Source organism: Bos taurus, chromosome 14 (genome assembly GCF_002263795.3).
Source record: "Bos taurus isolate L1 Dominette 01449 registration number 42190680 breed Hereford chromosome 14, ARS-UCD2.0, whole genome shotgun sequence".
In the NCBI taxonomy this organism is placed as follows: domain Eukaryota; kingdom Metazoa; phylum Chordata; class Mammalia; order Artiodactyla; family Bovidae; genus Bos; species Bos taurus.
Genome location: NC_037341.1, coordinates 13888770 through 13904217, shown reverse-complemented (window position 1 = coordinate 13904217; position 15448 = coordinate 13888770). Strand labels below are relative to the sequence as shown.

Below are 15448 nucleotides of genomic sequence, written 5' to 3'. Positions count from 1 at the left end.
GATTTCTGTTCTCCTTTCTCTGTGGACAGCAGTTGGTGGATCTACAGAGGTACTCACATTTTCCCTTTGCAGGGCTAGGTCAGACCGACCTTTGCTTCTCCAATAGTGGTTACCAATAGGCAGTATGGGCCTCACCTGGGAGCTGAGCATGCTGGGAAATGTAGGATCTCAAGCCCTCCCCAACCCTGCCCTGATTGGCTGAACCAGGATCTGCATTTCAACAAGATCACCACTCCAGTATTTTTTCAGGGGAAATTCCATGGACAGAGGAACCTGGCAGACTATAGTCCATGGGGCTGCAAAGAGTCGGACACAACTTGGCGTCTAAACAACAACAACAACAGGTGATGCTGGTGAGTATTAAGTCTTGGGAAGTAGTGATTTAGAACAAAGACTCAGAAGTCTGACCACTAGAATTAGAAGTGTTCTAATTGAGATCTTTATCTCTCATATCTATGTGACCTCGGGCAAATTACTTAACAGCTCTGTGCTTCCATTCCCTAGTTTTAACAGTACACCCCTCTCTGGGCTGTTGTAAACTCTGCAAGGTAATGGGCCTGGCAGGTAAAGGGCAAATGAGAGAGTGCCCAGTGGAGCCTAGCACTCTATAAGGTAAGGATGCCAAAGCTACTGTTGTTATTGCTAATGATTTTTTAAAATACATTTCTTTTTTTTTAAGGCCATCTTGTTGTCTTTGAGACAGACGCACTCAGGCTAAAGACATTTCCTTGGATGTTTGATGTTTAATCAGTTGTGGGCCCTTATGGAGGGTTTCCCCACCCACTTCCTCATCCGGGTCTTTTGGCTTGGGCCTATTGATGCTACTTGGGCCCACTTGGACAGTTTCCTCACCCCGCTCAGCTTCATCTATTGGTACTAACCGTCCTGAACAGGGTGAGTCTACAGGAGTCACGGGGTGAAAGCCGATGAGTTCTGCTGTTCCAAGCTGTTGAGGACAGAGCTCACTAGGGCCTGGTGGATATTTCAGGCCGTAGTCGAGAGGGGAGGGGCAGTTCAGCTGAGAGAGGAGACATGCCCTGGGTGGTGGAGTTTCTGTGATAGCAGGGATGCTGGTTGCTCCCGTCTTTTGTTCATTCTACAGATAAAAGCCAGTGTGTCCTCTAGTGAGATGGATGCTTCTGTGAGCCTGGAGCTAGGAAAAGGCAGCAAACACAAGTGAACACTCAGTGTTTCCTGAAGATTTACACAGAAACCTACCCACAGATGCAGGAATGCTGGGTTTATAATAGGTGTAGCATCACTTGTTCTTGTGTGCCAAGATAAGGGTAAACAAATCTCATGCTGTGATGGAAGTCCCTATCTGTGGAAGCCAGGAAAGATTCCCTGCCCTGTTGCTGAATTGTGTGCCTGACAGGTTATCCTCAGAGGCTTGTTTTAGGACACTTCATCTGAAGGTCACATCGGGTCCCGCATGTGAACGGTGGAAGGACATGCCTGGGTGCAGAGGAGGGTGAATCCTCTGTCCCTGCTCAGCTAGAAGCTCAGAAATGGAAGCACCTGTGGCAGAGGCTAGAGTATTTGAAAAATCCTGGAGAGGAACTGGGTGGGGAATCAAGTGACCCTGTGAGCCTGGGCCTGATTGAGGAAATATGCCCGGAAACCTGTGTTTCTACTCTTGACCTTGGTCCAGCAGTCATACCCACCCTAGACCCACCTCTGCCTTTTATTTTGTCAACAGCAGGTAGATAAATGCTCTCAAGTTTCCAGTTTTTCATTTCACCTCCAGAGAAGGAAGCCTACACTGACCCGTAGGAACTGGCTGGCTGTCTCCACCACAGCTTCTGCCTCTAGAGGACAAAGGCAGTGTCTTGATCATCTCTGTATCCCTTATGTGTAAGCTTTCTACATGTGCTAGTAAAGTTTACAGAAAAAGAAAGAAAGCCAGAGCTCTGAGGGTGAATCTCTTTTAGAAATACAGGAATGTAACTTAAAATTTTGGAAAAATTATCATTCTCCTATAATATTTGGGCTTCCCAGGTGGCTCAGTGGTAAAGAATCTGCTTGCGAATACAGAAGACTTGGGTTTGATTCCTGGATGGGGAAGAGCTGCTGGAGAAGGAAATGGCTACCCTCTCCAGTATTCTTGCCTGGGAAATCCCATGGACAGAGGAGACTGGCGGGCTACAGTCCATGGGGTCACAAAGAGTTGGACACGACTGAGCGACTAAACAACAACAGCATATAATATTTACTATTTGGTGTTCTGTCTTTTAAAAAATAATTCTAATCAATCTATATGTAATTATTATTATCCCACTTTCCAGATATTGAAACTGAGCCTCCAGAACCAAGAAAACACAGCTTTCATGTAATGAAGCCAGGATTCAAATCCACTAATGTAGACATCCAACCCCGCTTTGTCCAAGCTAATTCTAGAGACACCATCCCAGGTCCTCTGGGATGTGTTCCTTTGGGAATTTCCCTGAGCCTAGGCCTGGGCCCCATGTTCCCCCCTGCCCTTTTTTTTTTCTTTTTTTTTGTTTGTTTTTTTTTTTGTGGGGGGACAGAAATCAGTCTTTTTTAAAACAAATATTTATTTTTTACATTGAAAGATAATTGCTTTACAGAATTTTGTTGGTTTCTTCACATTTGTTAATCTGCAGGAGGAATGGACTAAGACCCCACAGGATGGGTCCGGTGGGTGTGAGAAGTGCAGAAGAAGGTGGACAGCAGGGAGACTGGGCTTTAAAACTTGAGCAGTGTCAAGTGCGAATCCCCAGGAAATTGTGTTGTTGCCACAGGACTTGGACATTAGAAAAATTAACAGAGAGCCAGTTAACATCTCAAGGCCTTCCAGGGGCAGTTCAACCCAGGGACCAGAAATCAGGACTGAGGAGTGCCCAGGCTACTGTGATAGAGGCCAAGTTGATCCCCAAAGATGTGTATAGCCACAGCTGTGTGCAGAGTAAAGGAGACATATATGCATGTATATATGTGTGCATGAGCACACACACACAGACACAGCCATCAGGAGAGCAACTGCGTGCAGTCAGAGACACACAGACAGGACAGGGTTCCTTTATATTGCAGAAAATACCACTCAGATTATCAGGCTTCCCCTGAGTCAAACTTTGCAGATTATCAAGATTTCTTGTTAGTCTTATTAGTCATGCTTTCCATATTCCTGGTCCAAGCTGTGTATAGTATACTACCTCTTGTAGAAAACAAAGGATGAGATACATAGACACACACACACACACAATGTTTTTTCCCATGATTTTTCCACATTTAGACTATGTAAATTTACCTAAAAAGCTTATGAGCATGGTTGGCTCTGAGTAGGAACCTAAGGGCTAGAGGTGAAAAGAGAATCACTTTGCATTACCTTCTTTTTTTAATATTTAAACCTTTCAATTATGGATGTGGGTTCTTTATTCAAAACAATAAAAAAACCAAACAAACAGAAAAACAGACTATGTTCCCATGTCTATATTACACTCCGATGTTTCTGAATTGAGTCCTGTGAGTGAATGGTTGTTTCTGAATGTGATTAACTCTGGGAGCATTTATGATAGGTTGGAGGCTGTTTATGTTTCAATGTAGAGAAGCAGATTGATGGAAGACCCTTGGAGGTGAGGAGGATGGAAATTCTCTAAGGGAGGTAAATTTCTCTAGCCTCAGCCAGGAAAGGCCAGATTAACCACTAGGGAGTGATGAGTGTCAGTAAATTCCACTAAATCAGGTAAGAAATAAGCTAGACTCTTCATCTTGACACCTGGCTGAATTGGAATATCTAGGAGTATTGGGAGATTTGAACTGAATTTAGGGAATTTTTTTTTTTAAAGGTAAGATGACTGTGTACACCAGATATTTGTTTCCATGGCCACATAACTGAGATGCAGACTTTAAAAGGACTAGCTGACTTTGTTCAGTACCTGCATGTAGTAGAACAGTGAGTAGTCATTTTGCTGGTCTCATCACATTTAACCTTTAAAGACTCATACCAAGTAATATCCCATTTTACCTGTACAGAAATTAGGACCCCAAAGAGTTAGGAGTTGATCAACTGGCCCAAGATGTCACAGATAATATGGCAGGGTCACAGTATGACATTAAGGACTCTGACTCCAAACCCTTGGCTCTTCCCAACACTGACTGGAAGAAAAGGAGCCAGGGCTTAATTATCCACAAGAAACTGGCAAATAATTATCCCAAGGTAGTGGCTGTCAGACCCTAGCTACATCAGAATCTCCTACAAAGCTTGTTAAAATACCCCACCCCCATGGTTTGGATTCAGTAGGTTTGGGCTATGGCCTGGGAATTTGCATTTCTAACAAGTTCTCAGAAGATGCTGGTGGTCTGGTCTGTGGGCTCCACTTTGAGAACTAATAAAGTAAAGAGATTAGAATAGGGGCTCTTAAATCTTATTTGGTGTTTTTAGGGTCCACTATGGGAACAAGGCAATTACATGCTATTTATTTCTAGTATGTTTGTTTTATTTTTTTATATTTTGATAAAATACTTTATGGAAATATCCACTATCTCATTTATTTTCAGGGAGAAAACAGAAATGACTTTGTGTTTACAGGCAAATCAGAGGGTAAGGGGGATCAGGCACCTTAAGGTGTACAGTTCAGAAGTAGCCAGAGGACTCCCCAGAGAAAAGGCCCAGTCACTAGTCAGGACTCTTCTGGTCACAAATGACAAAAATCTAACTTAAATCATTTAATATTTTATTTGGCTGTGTGCAATAGAAGCTCACTTTACACAGGTGTCTTGGAACCAAGTTTCTGATTTTGTTGTACAATAACCCTTCTGGAGTTAGATGGGCACTGGCATTGCTTTAGAAGCTCAATAGTATAAGGCCTGACATCTCTTTTTTTAGTTTTTACTCATGGCTCATTCACACCTTTTTTTTTTTTTTTTTTTTTACTTATTCACTCAAAGTGGCTGCTATGGCTCCAGTCATCACATCTGTGTTCTAGTAAGAAAGAAGGTAGAAAGTAGAAGAGGTATGGAACATCTTATTAATTGTTCATATCTTTCTTTAAGGTTTCAACTGTGTCACATGACCATATATAGCTGCAAGAGAAATGGACAGAGTAATTAGTTGCATACATTGCATCCCTACACAAAATGAGGATTTTATAGTCAAAGGAAAAGGAGTGATTGGCTATTAGGAAGGCACTTAATCCTACACAGCAAATTGGACAAAATGGGGAATATATTGCCTTTATGAGAAAAGCAAGGATAGAGTGCCTTCAAGAAGGCTGTATGAGTCAGCTTCATCTTAATAACAAGCCACTTCAAAATCGAGTGACTTTTAGTTTAAATTCAGACAAATCTTTACTTGATGATGAATCTGTGGATTGGTGACTTGGGCTGGGTTCATCTGGGAAACTCATCTCTGCTCCATATGGTATCAACCTGGGCGTAGTGTTACTGCTGTGACCTTAGCTAGATGGCTGGGGTGTTTGGGACACCTGGAATTTTCTTTTACCTTCCATCATGGTGTGACTGGGACTGAATGATTTATGATGATCTTTTTCATGTCTGGCAACTGTTGCTGACTATTGGCTGGGTCATCTATCTCCAGCAGGCCGGAGGACCAAGTTCTGAAAGCAGCAAGAGAAAGTGTAGGTCCCATTGTGCAAGTGCTTTCCAAGCCTGTGCTTGCCTTGCATTTGCTGATGTCCTATGGCCAAAGCAAGTCACTTGGCCAAGACCCAACCAAGTTAATGTGGACGGGGACTGTGCAAGGCTGTGTATCCCAGGAGGCGTGGCTTATTGGGGCCCATTATGTATCAATCCACCAAATACACCCGAGACCAAGGACCAGAATGTCTCCTTATCATGTCTTTGCCTTTCTCTGCAGGTCACCTTCATTTCTTTACACAGAACACTTGCCCATATCTGGAATCCAGGGATCCCTTCTTCAGCTTCCCACCCAAAGGGAACAGATGTTTCCTCTTTAACTATATTCTGAAAATCACTGGGAAGAACTTTGATTGGCCTGCTGTGGGTCAGATGCTAACCCTGGGGTTAAGCAATTGAGATATGATCACTGGTGGTTCCCAACGGAGCCTCATATTTGGCCACAGGTTGCAGAAGTGGCAATTGTAAGAGACATCATTCTAAAAGTGAATTGAGATCCCTTCTGGAATAATGGAGATATACTGACCAGAAAAGACAAATAGATGTGCAGTGTTGGGAACCATTGAACAGAAAACATCACAGACTCTCTTTTAGGATTTTTTTTTAAAATATTTATTTGTTTTGTTAGTTGGTTCAGAGAGTCTGGATTTAGTAAAAACTTAAGCTAATTTAAAACTTAATTTCTATTGTTTTCCAAAACATTACCTTATTAAACCAATCTACATATTTTCTTTATTTTCTTTGAAAAAAATGCAGATCAACATCCACCACTCGCCCCCATGGGAAGATATATGAGTGTTCTTTGTGGCAAACATACAACAGAGATTGCGTTACTTGTCACTCACCTCCCCCTGTGATTATGTTGGGAAAACAACACAAAAAGTGAAAGAAGAAAGACTTGTGTCCTTAATTGGCATATCGGTCACATCAATGAGGGTCTATTTTTTCCCTCCAATTCTGTTAGGAATTTAAGAGCATGCTGACAAAGTTCCATATCTGGATTTGTGAATATATGGCATTTCTGGCAAAGTGAAAATGCTGGGATCACCTCTCCAGCAGGGTGTCTGATGGAGGCATTCCTGATGAGTGTCACCAAGGATCCCAATCATGAGCGGAGTGTAAGGGCGCCCTCTTGCTTTTTAACTGGAGTGAGGGACAGTTAAGAGAGGCGACCACTGGAAGTGTCGGAGAGCAGACAGATGCTGGCCTTTGGGGGAGTGCTCCCACAAATAGTAGAGATTCCTGAAAGGCTTTGAGAGAGGCTCTGCTGGTAGCCATGATGATGCTGGGTTTCTCGTGTCCCCGCTGCCAGAGAGTGAGTTTGTTCCCAGTTCCCAGGGGCCTTAGCTAGTGCAGCCGTGGCTTCTTTCAGAAACCTTGTAGACAGAACTCCTGCTCAGAAGCACTTCATTAATTGGTGGAACTTGCTGCTCACTGTATCGATGCCCTGCGGCGTTTCACGGGCGCCCCCTTCTGCCCAGCAAACCTTTGCCTGTAATTGTGGTGTCACCACTGGTAGTTAACACGCTCTGGTTCGCCTTCAAGGGGGTGTTCAGTTCTCCTTTGGATTCTTTGTTGGTAATGAGGGTGTGTTTATCAGCAGGATTGCTAAGGAGTCTCTGGGCTATGACCTTAAATATGAAAACTGTCTGGTATCAGGTATACCCAGTTCAAAATTCATGCTCCTTTCTCTCTGCATTCCTTAGTCTGATCTCCCCTACTGGTCCTGAATGGGAATTTATGAAAGATACTTGGGCCCTAACAGCGATTTCTCACTGAAGGTAGTGGACAAGCCATTAAGAGAAAAGCTTCAATCTGGGAAACTGTGCAGAGGTCCATGAGAAACTGCAAGAAGACTCCAACTTCAAGGCTGGGCTGCAGAGCCAGGAGCTAGTTTAAACTGTCCAGGGCACATTCATGGTGCCAGGAATGAGAGAGAGCTGGGGGCAGTAGGAAAAACAGGAGATAGTCTTCAAATGACTGCTTAGAACAATAGGAATTTTTCATAGTGCAGGAGGGCAAGAGTTAATGAAGCTTTATTTCTTATTTGCTACATCTCTATTACCATTTTTTCCCTGCAAAACATGTTTTGAGCAGTCATGATGCTCCAAACATAGGAGGTACAAAATTAAATGAAATATGATGTCTGCCTTTGTGTATGATGCTGATGAGTCAATATATAATTGGCTAATACTCTGATGACAGTCCTTGCAGGATGCTTGGGGGGCATCCATGTGTCTCTTCATCTCACAATATTTATTGAGTGCCTGCTGTGTTCCAGGTGTTGTGGTGGGCTGGGAACACAAAGATGAAAGAGGCACATGGTCTGCCTACAAGGACCTCACTTTCGGGTACAGGGGTGACCTATAAACACAACTCAGTGCAGCGAGGGCTGAGATGCAGACAAGAGGTAATTGTACAGAACCCCTTGGAAGAAAACATACTTGAGAGTCTTCGCTTAAACTTTTTTGTTTGTTTGTTTGTTTTGCTTTAGGCAGAGGAATTAGACATCTTATTTTATCATAAAACAATTTATGGAAATGTGTATACATAACTATCTAAGTTTAAAAATTCTCTCCATTTAATCTGAAGTCTGCGATGATGAATCACTCCCCCTGCAGAAGAAGTCTCAGCGATGCAGCCCTGAATAAAGATCTTTGAACTTCCCTAGGTGGAAGAACAGAAGCCAGCACCCAGAGGGCTGTCCTGCTTAGATACAAGTGTCATCCTCAGTGAGTTCCCCCTGTGCATTCTCCTGGGGTCTAGTGAATGAATCAGATGTTCAAGGGCAAAAGGGGCCCTGTTTTTCCTTTTGGATAAAGATTCAATTATTGCCTGTCTTGGTCTGGTTGCTGTTTTAAGTAAGCCTCTGCCCCTTGGAAAGCCTTTCATGGTTCATCTGGGACGGTTAAAGAAAGGCCAAAGGAGCCCTGGAGTGGGACTCCCAGCCAGAATTTGAATGTAAGTGAGATCTGACAGCCCTTCCCAGCCTCTCTGCACCAGGAGATGTTTTCTGCCCAGTATCAATGGGTGATTCTAGGTCGAGGAGTCCCGAGGAGGATGTTCATCTTTCATCCCAAATTCATGTGCCTTAGCTCCCTGCGTGATAAAGAGGTTGGCTGATAAGCAAACTGCCTGTACTGTGTAATTCCAGCCGCTGCGTGTTTCCATCAGGAGTTACTCCAGGCTGCATCTCCCAGGCTTCCCAGCTTACCTGCCTTGTCCAGAACTATTTGCCCCTGCTGCAGTGCAGCAGTTATGAAAGTGGGCTCTGGATTTAGACAGGTTTGGTTATGAAATCCAGTTCTGCCACTGACTAGCTGTGAGGCTTGGATGAGTTGCTTTACCGCTCTAGACCATTCTGTAAAATGAGTCTAATAATAGCTATGCATCAGGATCCCAACAGGAAATAGGTGCTGCTGTATTCAGATGAGGATCATTCAAACAGGCCTTGTTCACAAAAGGAGAAATTACAGGTGTGTGAAAGGTTTTGGAAACCACCCTGGCTCATAAGGGAACCCGGGTTAGTAGTACAGAGCTGAGGCCACGCCTAAGCCAGTAGGAAAGTTAGTAGAAAGAAGGAACAGGAACCAAAATGGGGAAGAGGTTGTTGAAAAAGGTTTCTGAGAAAAGTCACGACCTTAGTCCACCAGAAATGACTTTACGGAAGGCAGGGGGCAAACTGACTTTCCCTCCTGTCTCCAGATTCCTGCTCTTCTGAGGCTCCTCATTGTCCCAACCCAACTAGAAGTTGGAGGCCATGAGAGGAGGCAACATAATCTGTTCAGACCAACCTCTCAGGGCAGGGCACAAAGTGGAGGAGGGTGGGGATGGCTGTGTGATGCAAACATCCCGCAGAAACACATTCATGGTATGGCTGAGCTGATCGAATGATGAAATGGCATTAAGGGCTAACACAGTTCTTGGCACCAAGTTTTTAATGAAAGTTAGCTAAGATTATTAGTATTTCTCTGTTCTAGGTCAAAAGTGAGAGAGTTGTCAGTGATTTCAGGCTGAGCCCATGAAGTAGGGCCTGTCAGAAGCAATGAGGGGTTAGGGAATGATGAGTCTTTGGTATAAAAGGCAAATTAAGTTTTGTTTCTCCTTTCCTAAAGAATGTTCAGATACTTCTTGCAACCTGTCCCTATCAGCTTTTCTCTGACATTTTTGGTAGCATGTGAACATGCTATTTTGAAGACAGTGTGATTTAAACTACTAGTCACTTTAATAATAGTTCTTGAAAGGATAGTTTTTTGGGTTATTGGAGGGGCAGGAAATGGGGCCTCCATTTGCCAGTTAGGCTGTCTTCTCTGCGGGTAGCATCTGAGATTTAATACCAGCAAACATTTGCAAAGAATTCCTAGATTCCAGATATTGTTTTTTTATGCATCCTACTTGCATCTTAATAAATCCTCATAGCCGCCTTATGAGGCCTTGTTAGCTCCACTTTACAGATGAAGAAACTGAGGCACCAAAAGTTTCAACTTTTTAACCTACAGTTCTCAAAGTTCGAAACAGCAGAGCCAGAATTTGAATCCAGTCTGACTGCAAAGTCTCTGTTCTTCTCTACCCTGGCTGTGTTGGCATTCTTAGCTCTGAGTGTAACATCTGCTCCATAATATGCGTTCAGGAAGTGCTTACTGAATTAATTGGAGTAAACACACTGAACTATACTTTAAAAGTTTTAACTCCTTGAACTATAGCCTATTATTTAAAAGAAGGGCCAGCATAATTAATTTGTATTCATGAGGCACAGGAAAAAGCCAGATTTAACACATTAAAAAAACAAACAAACAACTTTTATATTGGAGTACAGCTGATTAACAACACTGTGATGGTTTCAGGTGGATAGGAAAGGGACTCAACCATGCATATGCATGTATCCGTTCTGCCCCAAACTCCCCTCCCATCCAGCTTGCCACATAACACTGATCAGCGTTCCCTGTGCTATGTGGTGGTATGTATGTACATGTCTGCCCCAAACTCCCTAACTCTCCCTTCAGTTTAAAGTCAAACTGTTCTTAAATATAATCTAGTTTATCTAGGGTCCATTTCTGCTCACGGGCTACTACCTAACATGGTATAAAAAGACTCACACACAAACTACCCACACCATACCTTTCCCAGGTAGTGACAAGCTGGGATAAGTTAAGAGAATAAGATGCCAACAGATTTCTTTGTGTCTTTGTAAGAAAATTCCAGCAGCTCACAGTTCAGAATGTTGCTTTTGGTGGGAAGCAGCTCATGGCTGCACAGAAAGACAAACTTTATCAAGGCCTTTGGGATTGACTGTAGTTTAGCCCCAAGGTCACTGGGAGGCCAGAGCCGAATGACTGGCAAGAATGTTGGCCCCTGAGCCAGCCGAGCCTCCGGGCACACTGGCCTCCCTCTGCAGGCCTGCCCGTCAGCGCTGTGACAGTCTGTACCAGCCCTTAGCAGCGCAGCAGCCGCGTTCTCCCCACAGGAAGGGGACCCCCGCCCCCACCCCACGCAGGAAAGAAGGGCACCTCCTTGGCTGGCCCTCCTTCCTTCTTGCCCACACAGGCCCATCTCCCCGCTCACACAAAAGACTCTTTCAGCAACCGGTTACCTAGATTTGAACTTTTCAACAGGCTTTTTGTTTTGATTTCGTTTTTTTTTTTTTTTTTCCCCTTTAAGCTCCACAGCTAAAATACCAGATCCTTCTGTTGCTAAGATTAAGGATTTTCTCCTCGTTTTCTCCCTCAGCTCAGTTTCCGTTGACTGAGAAGGACCAAGAGATGGATTACTGTTCCTTTGCCAAATGCGGAGAGGGTACTTGAGCTCTGGGGGGGCTTACACTGGGATTGGACATTACTCAGCCTTGTGCTAATCATTCTTAGTTACTCAACGCTCTCCTCAAAGTCACAGGCGTTTGTGTCGGTAACCAAGGCCTCCTGAAACCACTCAGCCCTAAGTGTACACAGGAGAACCATGGAGTTGGAGTAAAAAGTAATTTAACATGAATATTTATATACTGTGCAGAGCGTGTGCCATGATTCACTCAGCTTATTTTCATTTTATGCATTTTCTTCCCATTTGCAGTGTTTATTTATTGCAAAGTTGAGGCTGTTAGCAAAATAATACTTCGGGGTGGGTTTTCTTTTTCCTTTAGAAATTTTTTTTTTTCCCCCCGCTTTCTACTTTATCTCTGGGACAGTATGCCAGTTTAACAGCAAAACTGGTCACTGCTGCAAACCCCGAGAGACTGATGGTGTATTGTTCTGAGCCAAGGCTTTTGCCACTGAGGCCTGAGCATGGTGCTGGGTGAGCCCTGTGGTCATTGAGCTGTGGCAGCTCCCATCAGTCACCATCTGGGGACAGGAATCACCCAATCCTCTGACTTGTGAGATTGCAGGTGCCAAGTGGGCTCTACTCCAATATGACAGGTGTCCTTATAAGAAGACACACAAACACATATAGTGAAGATGGTCATGTGACAATGGAGGCAATGGAGGGGTTGAATTGCTACAGCAGGCAGTCATGAACCACCCAAAGTTGCCAGAAAACCACCAGAAGCTTGCAAGAGTCGAGGAAGATTCCCCCCTACACGAGACTTCAGAGACAGCACAGCCCTCCCGCCATCTTGATTTCAGACTCTGGACTCCAGAACTAGGAGATAATATTTTTCTGCTGTTGTAAGTTACCCAGTGTCTGGTGCTTTGTCATGGTAGCCTAGGGAAACAAATGTACTCTTTATGGCCAGCCCAACTCTCAGAAATGGTCAAAGCTGACAGAGCTGTCAAAACAGCAGAGAACCGACAGTATTCTAATCCCTTACATCGACCAGGGAGTAAGCAGCTGGTCAGGTTGGAGCCCTGATTTAAAGGGTTTCCTTTAGATTAAAACCAGAATGGACCAGGGATGGGAAATTGCAAGCTTTATGACTTAACGCTGACTCCATCCAGGGTTATGAGGGAAAGAAACAGATCAATGGTATCTGAAAGATCTTCTTGGCAGCTCCAGACAATATATAGCATCCTTTTTCTGGGACAAAACCCCTCCCACATTTTACTCAGCTATCCTGATAAGGTGAAGGTAACTAGACACATGTGAGCATCAGCACCCATAGATTCACCAGGTACTTCATTTGCATGCACTTTTCTCATTTAAATATCATTACAGTAAGGCGGGGATCCTATTGCCAGGGCAACTGTAACATAAAAAGCAGCAGTGTGGTTGTGATAGAGACTCTTACTCCACTTTGACTGATTCCTACTCTGTCCCTGGGTACCCTCTCATTTGCTGTTAAAAGGATATGGCCATTTTTCTCACTTCATTTCTGCCTTTTCCTCACCTCACTTTGCTTTTCTCTTTGCCAAAGTTCTCATGGCTTCCCCTGAAGTTTGACCTGAACTTCAGACTTTCTACTGAAGTTGCTACTTTAGCTCCTTCCATTCTTCCAACTGAATTTGATGATATTTCCCCCTCTGTCCAAGAGCCTCACCTTCTGATCAACACACCACTCACCAGTTTCCATGATTGGGTTCTCAGGTCCTGACACCAAGTCTTATGACCTACATTATATTATAACTTGTCCTGAGTAACATCCTCAGCTGGACTGTGAACCAGCTCCATGTGATAAATTCTTCAATAATTCATGGCAGCAGGTTCCTCATCTGTAAAATGAGATGTTCTACTTTGTGAGAATTAAATAAGATAATGTATGTGATGCCTGATGCATATAGGCTTTGTATTAGCTATCTAATGCTGTGTAACGTCATGGCTTAGAGCCGCAATAATTATTATCCTTCACTGTTTCCATTTCTTAGGAATGCAGGGACAGCTTGGCTGGGCTGCTCTGGCTTGGCTGTTCTTGGCTATTCTCATGAAGTTGCAATATGATGCTGGCTGGAACTGCAGTCATGTAAAGGCTTGACTATGGCAGGATAATCCTCTTTGAAGGTGGTTGTCTCACATGGGCCTCTTACCTAGGTGCTGGCTACTGATGGGGAGCATAACTCCCTCTCCACGTGAGTGTCTTTGCAGGGCTACTTGAAAAGCCTATTGTATGGTGGCTGTCATCCCCCAGTCAGAACAATAGGGGTGGAGGGCCATAGGATATATAGTTTTTATGATCTAACCTCTGAAATAGCATCACCTACACCACATTTTTCCAGTAGTCATGTACAGATATGAGAGTTGCACTTTAAAGAAAGCTGAGCACCGAAGAATTGATGCTTTTGAACTGTACTGTTGGAGAAGACTAACTGCAAGGAGATCAAACCAGTCAATCCTAAAGGAAATTAGTCCTGAATATTCTTTGCAAGGACTGATGCTGAAACTGGAGCTCCAATGCTTTGGCCACCTGATGCAAAGAACTGACTCATTGGAAAAGACCCTGATGCTGGGAAAGATTGAAGGCAGGAGGAGAAGGGGACAACAGAGGATGAGATGGCTGGATGGCATCACCAACTTGAGGGACATGAGTTTGAGCAAGCTCTGGGAGTTGGTGATAGACAGGGAAGCCTGGCATACTGCAGTCCATGGGGTGCAAAGAGTCGGACACGACTGAGCAGCTGAACTGAACTGATACTGATACAGCACGTTTATTTGTTGAAAACAAGTCACTAAGTCCAGCCCATATTCAAGATGAAGGAATTTAGACTCCACTGTTTGAATGGAAGAGTGCTAGTGAACTTACATATTTTAAATACATGATAGACTTGTAATGAATGTCAACTTCTATTATAATTTTAATTATATGAATATGTTTCTTTTATGGGCTTCTGTGGTGGCTCCATGGTAAAGAATTCCCCTGCACCGCAGGAGATGTGGGTTCAATCCCTGAGTGGGGAAGATTTCCTGGAGGAGGAAATAGCAACCCACTGCAGTGTTCTTGCCTGAGAAATCCCATGGACAGAGAAGCCTGGCAGGATACAGTCCATAGGGCTGCAAAAGAGTCAGACACAGCTTAGCAGCTGAACAATAACAACAACATATTTCAACTACAAATATTTTTATTCATACAAAATATGATCACATGCTACTTTCTCATCCTTGCGAGATCTCCACCCCTGCTCTTCAAAATCTCAACTTTATAGAGAGGTTTTAACAATTTAAAGAGTCTCAATGTTACCGCACTCTCTCAAAACTGCCTCCTTGAAAATGGCTCCCACTGTGGGAAGGACCTGTGGGTGTATATTTCAAGGCCAGAGGAGGGCAAGGAGCCTCATTGTCTGGTCTAGCCCCAGGGTCAACCTTCAGTCATGCCCTCTGGATGTTCCTAAGAAATTGACAGTCTGCGCGTGATCTATACCATTTCTGCTGGGGTTTTGCTGTGTCCTATGGCCCCTGGTCACAGGTTGTTCCCTCCGTGATGTGGACTATGACAATAGCTCCTGTGACAAATCGCTCTTTACTGTCTGATTTTCCACTCGGGCCCTCAAAGACTTGCCAGACTGTGGACTGGACCAAGGCCTCTGGAGTACTTCCCAAGGACCTTGCTTGGAAGATTAGCAGCTTCTTCCCAAGCATTGCTCTCAACTTGCTTAACACTTTGAGAACAGTCCCAGCAGGATGGATCTCCCTCAGATCCCAGGGTAGGTAGGTGCTTCTGCGCATCCAACCCTTCTGCTCCAGACCATGTGGTCCTCACCCACCTGGCATGTACTGTGTATATTACATATATTTGTGTGCATATGTAAGTGTGTATATGTGTATGTGTATACCTATGTTTATCTGTCTGTGGTTAAAAAAAACATGTTGTTTCTAGAATTTACCATAACTACTGATGTGTGTGTATACCCGCAAAAGTCATAGGTTGAAATCCTAACTGCATATTATATATATATATATATATATATATATATAT

The 15448-nt window shown here is 43.8% G+C and overlaps 1 long non-coding RNA gene across 1 annotated transcript; it reads left to right on the top strand.

The window, feature by feature from the left end:
- On the top strand, positions 1–3440 carry LOC132342185 (uncharacterized). The gene is made up of 3 exons (XR_009490459.1): positions 1–353; positions 680–894; positions 1999–3440. It is a non-coding gene; the product is annotated as an uncharacterized lncRNA (long non-coding RNA).
- Positions 3441–15448: the final 12008 nt, after the last annotated feature.